This window comes from Triticum dicoccoides, chromosome 5A, assembly GCF_002162155.2.
Source record: "Triticum dicoccoides isolate Atlit2015 ecotype Zavitan chromosome 5A, WEW_v2.0, whole genome shotgun sequence".
In the NCBI taxonomy this organism is placed as follows: domain Eukaryota; kingdom Viridiplantae; phylum Streptophyta; class Magnoliopsida; order Poales; family Poaceae; genus Triticum; species Triticum dicoccoides.
Genome location: NC_041388.1, coordinates 375,312,658 through 375,321,555, shown reverse-complemented (window position 1 = coordinate 375,321,555; position 8,898 = coordinate 375,312,658). Strand labels below are relative to the sequence as shown.

General features: G+C 44.2%; 1 pseudogene; it reads left to right on the top strand.

Moving 5' to 3' along the window:
* LOC119301613 overlaps positions 1-8,898 on the top strand; it is a 30,819-nt pseudogene that overhangs the window by 3,239 nt on the left and 18,682 nt on the right.

Sequence of the window (8,898 nt, the reverse complement as noted above, 5' to 3'; positions counted from 1 at the left end):
GCGGAGAGGTGTGACCGAGGGTCCCCTCCGGCCATACCGAAACCACCCCCTTCCACAGCAAGTAACTGAGCGGTTTGACGGATTGCACCCAACTTCTGGGAGCGCGTGTGGGGCCCCACCCGGGCACCCCACGGCCAAAATGAACGAAATCCGACAACGAACGCACGTTGCGTCACGTCCGGGCAGTATTTTCTGAGTTTTCTGCCTGGAAAATGGTAGAAAATGCATACGGACTCGAAACGGGATAATTTTTTGCGTGCGTGCCCTGCTAGGCCACAGTAGCACGTGGAAAAAAATTGGGCACGTTTGGCTAAGTTAAAAAAAGAGCATATTTGATTAAGTTTAAAAAATTGGTTAAGATAAATTTTTTTGATACAGTTAAAAAAAATATGCCTATTTCATTTAGTAAAAAAAATGAGGCTCTGCAAAAAAAAAAACGCCGGCCGTCTCGCTAACCGACGCGCATGCGTGCATGGGGCCGTCCCACTAACAAACGACGCCGCAATCAGCGCTCGGGCGACGTCGTTAGCCGACGTGCATGCAAAATTTCCTTCTACGTCACCCCGTCTCGCCGCCGCCGCGATCTGCACGTGCTGCCACCGTACGCCGCCCGTCGCCCCACACTCCAAAACGGCGCCGGTGCGGCCGCGCCGGCCTGCCCTGACCTGACCCGTCGCCTTGTTTACGTTGTCGCTGCCTCTCCCACCGTCGCCCCACCGTACAAACTCCGTCGGTGCGCCCGCGACGGCTTGCGTCCCCTCACCCGTCGCCACTATACGCCGCCGGTGCCTCTCCCATCGTCGCCGTCGTGTAAGTTTTTTTTTTCCAGTTCTTTTATACAACGAGGCTCATAACAGTATGATGGTATGTGACAGAAATCTATTTGATGCAGAATGAATATCGACGGTGTGATTCCATGTTCTGTTCAAAAGTGGGTTAGCCTAGTTGACAAACTGTCACCAAGTCAGAAATTCAGGTTTTATGAAACGGATATGCAGGGCATGTTTAGAATACCATCGATAAGGATGCGTGATTTTTTGCTTCACTTTTTACTCCAAAGTTACAATCCGAGTAGCAAAAAATTCATGGTTCAAGAGAGTTCTGGAAGTACTGCTGGATGTAAAGGTCTTATTTCATTAAGGCTTGATGATGTGTACTCCATATTTGGTTGGAAAAACAATGGAGTGGATGTTTTTGGGTTTCTTAGTACTGAAGGAGAAAAAGCAACCAAAAAAATACCAGTTAGTTTTGTTAGCAAGAAAAATGGTAAGATCATGATTGATGATCTCATAGAAAAGATTGTGAAGGATAAGAGCACTGATGATGACTTTATTCGGATGACATTTCTAGTTCTCTTAGGAACTATAATTGCACCAATGTCTCATGAATACGTTCCGAAAAAGTACTATGCCTTAGTGAAAAATATTAAGTTGATAAGGAAGTTCAACTGGAATGCATTCACTTCACGATTCTGTTTATCGGAGATTGGTAAGCTTCTGCAGGACGGCCATGTTAGGCAGTGGCCCCAGGGGAACCTCGCCCTTTTGCAAGTACGTTCTATTTATTAATTTCAACACTTTTGTTATAAAATGGCACGGAAGAACATGTAATTTAATTAGTTTATGTGTTTTGCAGTACCTATACTGGGAGAAGGTGCAACCAATCACCGGTCCAAAATATGATCCGTTGGCATTGTTGAGCCCGCTGATGAGGAACTGGACGGAAGATATGGCTGTGAGAAGAGACAAATACGACTATGAATATGGTCGTGGTGTTGGGATGGTAATCCTAGTAATCATTTTTTTACATTTATGAAATAAAGTAAAGTGTGCATATGGTTTTTATGTATAATTATCTTGTTCCACTTGTAGATCGATGACAACATTACAGAGGAGTATAGGTTGAAAAAAATTGCGGAAGAAGAAGCTCAAAAAACCAAGAAAGCTAGTAGCAAAAAATCTAACGTTACTGGAACGAGGAAAGAGGGCAGTACCTCGGAGGCTTCGAGCCAGAAGCCTACTATGGACCGGATTTTGAGTGAGATGAATGAGCTTCGGAAGGAAATGCTTCGTTTGCCAGAGTTATGCGCACAGGTAACACTTGAGCACGTCTCTTTAATGTCCATCACTGAATTAAAGAACTAAGATGAAATGTTTTCTTGCAGAGGATGATTGAGAAACTGAACAAAACCGGCGTCTCCTACAAACCCAGTAACCTGGAAGAGGACGAAGAGAATCTGTACGGAGGCATTAATGAGTCTTCAAACGATGTTGGACGTCCGCAAAAAGAGTTTGTATATCAAAAAGATGATTCAGACCGGTTCCGCACACCTTCCAAAATGAATTTGCAAAAGGATGATAACGGCGTTGATGTAACTTCTCGTGAAAACACACCTTTTTACTGCACACCTGAGTACTGGGATAGTTTCAAGGGTGATATGGATGATCCTGTCCAAGTACCAGAAGTATCAGATGAAAAAGCTGCCACATCTTTAGAGACGGACGAAATCGCATCGCATGCGTCGGTTGGTTCTCAAGGAGTACAAGAGGAAGTGGAGGAGGTTACTGGCAGGCGCAAGCGCAGAGGATCACAACATGTCAAGTCTCCTTATGTGGTCCCTAAACCAAACAAACGTGCAAAACGTTCTGCCAAAGGAAGTAAGTTTTCTGTGTTTCTAATTGTTATTGCGTAACAATTATTTATGTATTTGCGTTTGTAAGTATTTGAGTGGTGCGTTACAGAATTGTTCCAAAATGGTGATGTTAACAAATCTGGTGATGAGTATGATGTGATGAAAGCGTCCATCAAGTACGTGCGTGCGCATGAGCATTTACAAAAACATGCCAAAACAGAAATTTTCAATGATGGCATGGAAGAAGGTCTCACTGTGAGGAGAGCTTGTCAGATTATTAACCATGAGTGGCTAAGTGCCGACGTAAGTTAATTTCATATATTGTTTTACAATTCATTCGAAAATACCATTGTTAAATCTAACACATTATTTATAGGTAATTGATGCATACTCATCATTTTTGGTCGACAAAGTTAATGATGATCGTTTCATGTTAACAACTTGGAGGATACATTGGTTGCTTCACGTTAGACCCGGAAAGAAGACCGCCGGTAATGATTATGAAGCAGAGTCGCATAGTAATGGACCCGTGAACAGATGTGAGGACGAGTATTTCAAAAAATCAAAGGTAAGTTTGATTGTTAACACGGTACATACATACGATATTATGTGATGATTGTGTTTTATGGTCCTTGTGATGCAGACTTACATTCCTCTAAACAAGAAAAATAATCACTGGATTACTGTCGTCATGCATAGCGGAAAAAGAGAGTTTCAGGTTCTTGACTCGTTGATGACCGGAAAACTTGACACTGTTACTAGAGAACTCGTTGAGGACCTGGTAGGTTTAACTTGCAAATGTGCATTTGGTAACATTCGTTTTCTTTAGTACACTGAATGACATGCTTTCCACCATGTTTGTTATATCTTTAGAGAAAACAACTAGCAGAAGATATCCAAGAAGCAAATGCAACCGGAATTGTGAATTATCCGGATGTTTCCAAGTGGCCTATTCAAACGTATGACATGCCAAAACAACATGATGGGTGAGTTTTTACTTCGACAGAATGTTGGTCTTGTATGTACAGTAGATATTTAATCTTCGTAAATTGTATGCACTAGGAATTCGTGTGGACTATTTCTCCTTCGATGCTTTCAAAATTGGGATGCTGAAAAATGGACAGGCTTATTTTCATAGGTACGCAAGTCATGTTTGGACTACGATGTACAATGAACGCTGTGCTAACACCATTTTTTTTTTCAGACCTCAATTGATGATTCAAGAGAGTTAATGATTGCGCAACTTATATTTTCGGAAAGAAACAAGCTTGATGAAGTGAAAAACAAAGTTATTCGGATATCAAAGAAGAAGAAATAGATGCGGCACGGAGGAGTTTTGCATGTGATTGGGTGGTACTGGAGGACTTTATTTTCCAAACGCTTTGCGCACTTGCTTATAAATTTTATGTAATACACTCTGCTTCTGAATAGTTATATGTAATAAACTCGGCACTTTTTCAAATGTTTTTTTCTGTCCACATGATATTTCGTTTCATAAATATTATATAATGATTTATTTTGTTTACATGTTTTTTTGTTGCCGAATAGTTATATGTAATCATGTCGTCGTTAAATTTTTGTGCACTAAACTATGGCAGCAAACTGCGTTTTACTTAAAAATTATTTTACATAAAAAAAATGCCCGCCCGTCTCCACGGCGTTTCTTAGTAAGCCCGTCGTTATCAAGCCCAACGGGCGACTACAACAGGCGTTTCGGAGCACGCCGTGGAAACCAGGCCCAACAAGGCAGAATCGACGCGGCACATCGACGGGGTAGTAATCAGGGGAGTTCAATGCAACGACGGGAGCTGAGTATATAAGCAGGTCGTCGTCCCCTTCGGCCGGCGAGGTGGGACTAAACTTGCGTCGGCCGCGGGGCGACCTGGACACAGCCAGACGCGACGTGGGCCGGCCCAAAAAGGCACTGGACGGCGCGGTCTTCTCGACTGCTCGACGCGACGTGGGCCGGCCCAAAAAGGCTATTGACGGCGCGGTCTTCTCGACGGCTCGACGCGCCGTGGGCCGGCCCAGTTACCACCGCTGAGACGCCGCGCCAGTGAAACCGACACAAGTTTAGTCCCACCTCGACGGCCGAAGGCGACGCCGACTAGTTTATATACTCAGCTCCCGTCGTTGTATTGAACCCTCTGATTACTACCCCGTCGATGTGCCGCGTCGATGCTGCCCTGTTGGGCCTGGTTTCCACGGCGTGCTCCGAAACGCTTGTTGTAGGGTCCCGTTGGGCTTGATAACGACGGGCTTACTAAGTCACGCTGTGGAGACGGGCGGGCATTTTTTTTCTTTTTTTTTTCAACAACAGTTCACAGAGTGCTTCTTCTATTTTGATATATTTGACAGCCGACGGGACTGTAGTAAATACATGTAGAATTCATAAAATAAACAATGAATAGTGAATATTTATATCAACAACAATGTTGTCTCAACATAACAATTGTCACCACAGTAATTTTATTGTAGTTGACACAAAATAACAAGTCTGAAATGACAACGGTCCATACGCAATAATCATGTTTCACACATAAAATACTCAACACGAACATAAATTTTACAAATGTTCTTCATATAAATGGAAGAGGTAAAACACTCGCATCGTCTACACTTGAGTCTTCAAGCCCAGTTGCTGCATACAAAAAATATGAGAATCAATGCACCGTTAATGAAACAACAAAACTGACATAAACAAATAATAGACATACTCTTCATTTTTGCTGCATGTGCTCCTGTTATGACCCGAGCCGCTGCATATGCTATATTTTCGTCCAGATTTCTCGTCAAATGCTTTAGGCCTCTCATTTTTTGTCACATCTGGGCCACCCTTACCGCGACCTCTACTGTTCTGCTTAGGTGCGCCCTTGGTGGAAACCTTTACTGGATCACGAACCAGAATATGATCTCGGTTAGGCTCAAATGGATTACTGTTCACGAAGCTTCGCTGAATATCATCTTCATTTCCCTGAATATCCTTATTCACTATAATATCATCCAGAGCTGCCATCAACTTGTCGAATAAGAAAGGATTACTGCATGCGACATGACAGGCTTCTGAAGATTTAATGGTCAACTCACTATATCTAGCTCTGTCCTCACCACTCGACCAACCCCACGCAAACAAATCGCTGGTGCGCTTCACTGGCAGTCCAGCTCGTGCTTTTTTTGAGAATCTTCGCAGGACACAACACTTGGGTATCACAGGTAAGTTCAGTGCATTCAAAACATGAATAATATGCTTGCAAGGAAGCCCTTTGCGAGTCATACTTCGGCAACTGCACTTTATAGTTTCTGCCGAGTTACCTGGCGTATAGTCCACATTAAATCTGTGATCCCTGTTATTCTTCCACGCAACCACAAATCTCTGACTATCGGTCCCTGTCAGTCTATCAATTACCTCAAGCTCCTGTACCTTCTTCATATCTTGTTGCAACATATAAAAGTTTGCCTGCGTGAATGCTTTCGCAGCATACGACTCAATGGCCTGACACTCAGTCACTGTTACTGGAAGAGTCTGTGAGGCCGTGTAGTCATCATAAGCTTCATTCTCACGGAGGCGAACAATACAATTCTCGTAGTGTACAATCATGTCAACAATCGTCATACCATAGTCAAGATGAAGGTGCAGGCTGGAGTTCAGACTCTCACTCCTCTGATTACTGCACATACCAAGGAAAAACCCACCAGACAAATATGATGCAGCCCAAAGCGTCCTCTTCCTGTACATCCTATGGAGCCATGTTTTTATTTTCTCCGTCTGCCATTTGCGCACAAACGCGGCCCATCTCTCCTCAAAAACCTTATGTGTAGTGGCATAGTACAATAATGCCCTAAACTCCTTCAATGACTTGTGGTTGAGGTGTTTCTGCATATTCTTTTCAATATGCCATGAACATAGACGATGCCACATGTCAGAAAGAACCTTCCTAATAGCCCTTATCATCGCTGCATCTCCATCTGTAATAACTGATTTGGGCCTCTTCTGACAGTTAGCTTTCAAGAACGTGTTAAGCAACCAGACATATATAGCCTCAGTCTCGTCTGAAACAATGGCGCAGGCGAATACAGTAGTGCAACGGTGGTTGTTTAGACCCACAAAAGGGATGAACGGCATTCCATACCTGTTCATCTTGTATGTGCTATCGAAGACAACAACATCACCATAGTCTAGATAATCCCGGCGTGACTGCGAATCACACCAGAAGAGGTTTTGGAGCCTGCCTTCAGCGTCAACCGTGTGCTCAAAGAAGAAGTCTGGATCTCTGTCCTTTCTGGTCAACATGATTCCTACGGCAGTATCAGCATCACCTTGTGCAAGCAATTTCATCTTCTCCCTATAGCACATGTTGTACAACTTTGTCCTCTGAAATGGTGACTTTGCATACGACCCATACCTGCTAACGATGTTGTCAAAAATGATATGTTTTCTTATCCCAGCTCCAGACATAGCTAAGATCTCAGCTCTCTCAAATGCTTTCATCTGATTATGAGATCGGAGGAAAGGGACTTCGTCCGGTCGTGCAAGAGTGTGGCTGTGATCATCGGAGAAACTGCTGACATACCAAAGTTTGAGCTTTTTATCAAGCTTAACTGTCAAATGGGCTTCGCATAAGAATCGACTCTCCGGTCTAAGCCTGCGGGTCCGGCCTTCCATGGTATAGAACTTGGTCTGTCGTTTTCCTGCGGCGGAACAGAGATACCTCCTCAAGCGCGGAGTCCTTGCGCGATCCTTCGAAAATTTTAGCGAGTCCTTCCTGATACTGAACCCACGTTCTCTCGCGTGCTTGTTGTAGAACGTGTAAACCTCGTCTAATGACCTGAATGTCTTTACCATCACTGCCCAATACCTATCAAGTGACTCTTGCTGATATTCATCATAGCACATGTCAAGGTCAAACTGATCATCATCGATGTGCTCATCATTCCCGCTAGGACCATCAACACCTCCCTGCAAAATATGACATATAACCTTGCATGTCAATCTCTTCTTATATTCTTACTAACCAAAATTAATGTAAAGAACTTACTTGACTACCGCTCACACTACGAGATGCATGGACCTCGCTCTCGGCATTGTCATCATCTATATTATTACGCTCATTGTCACCATTAGCATTTATCTGTGCACATATAAAGTAACATAAGTGGTCATACAATTTTAATGTCAATCATTTCTCTACAATTTTTTCAACATACCTGGCTCACACTATCTGCATAAAATTGTTCATCTATATCATATTCCTCATCGTCAGCATTGCCATGTACCTGTACAAATTTAAAAGGACATGTTAGTGTCAAATAACTAGTTTTTGTTCAATACATTTTTGTCAACGTTCAAGGTACTTACATTACCACTGTACGATTCATCCTGACTCATATAGTTGTCTCCGGGAGGTTGGTTCGCATTCAATGACGAGGATCCATTATCGCTACCGGAATCATCACTGGCGTATCCGGTTACTTGCTCCATCTATGCACATACAAATAAGGTGTGAGATCAATGCCAACATTCCACAAAAAATCATCGTGAATACAGTAAATTCGTCAACAGTGACATGACTATGTGGCATGCATACAAATTTGAACATACAAAATCATTATGAGGTCATTAAGAAGTCACTACTCTCCTCTCTTATTTAACTAAGTAGGGAATCATTTTGCATTACAAAAATGCACAAAAATGCAATGGACAAATCAAAATCATCAAAAAAAAGAACAAAAAGAGCCATCCTAACCTACTCTGCGCCGTCGAGGGGTCCTCGCCTGGGGTCGACGCCGATGCGTTGCTGCCACCGACGTTGTGGAGGGCGCGTACCAGGACAGAACGGCGAGCGAGCGCTGGGCGTTTCACCGGCGACACGGCGTGTGGTCACTACGGACGCCGTCGGTGCTCGCGACTAGACGGGCACGTCGAGGTCGACGTCGTGACGGCGGTGGACCACGGCGGCGTTGATGACGCTAGGGTTTCCTAGGCGGGGATGGGGTGTCGGTTTCACGGCGCGTGGGTGACTACGGACGCCGCCCGACGTCGTGACGGCGGTGGACCACGGCGGCGTTCATGCCGCTAGGGTTTCGTACGTGGAGTTGGGGTCTCGGGGTGGGGCGTACTTTTTTTTTCCTTTCCCGATCGCACTACCGAACCGCACGCGTACGACGCGCGGGAGTACGGGGCGCGACGTACACGGGCGGCCGGCCCTACGACGGACGGCGGGTATAGTGTACGTGTAATTTAGTATGGACAATACTACCCCTTATAC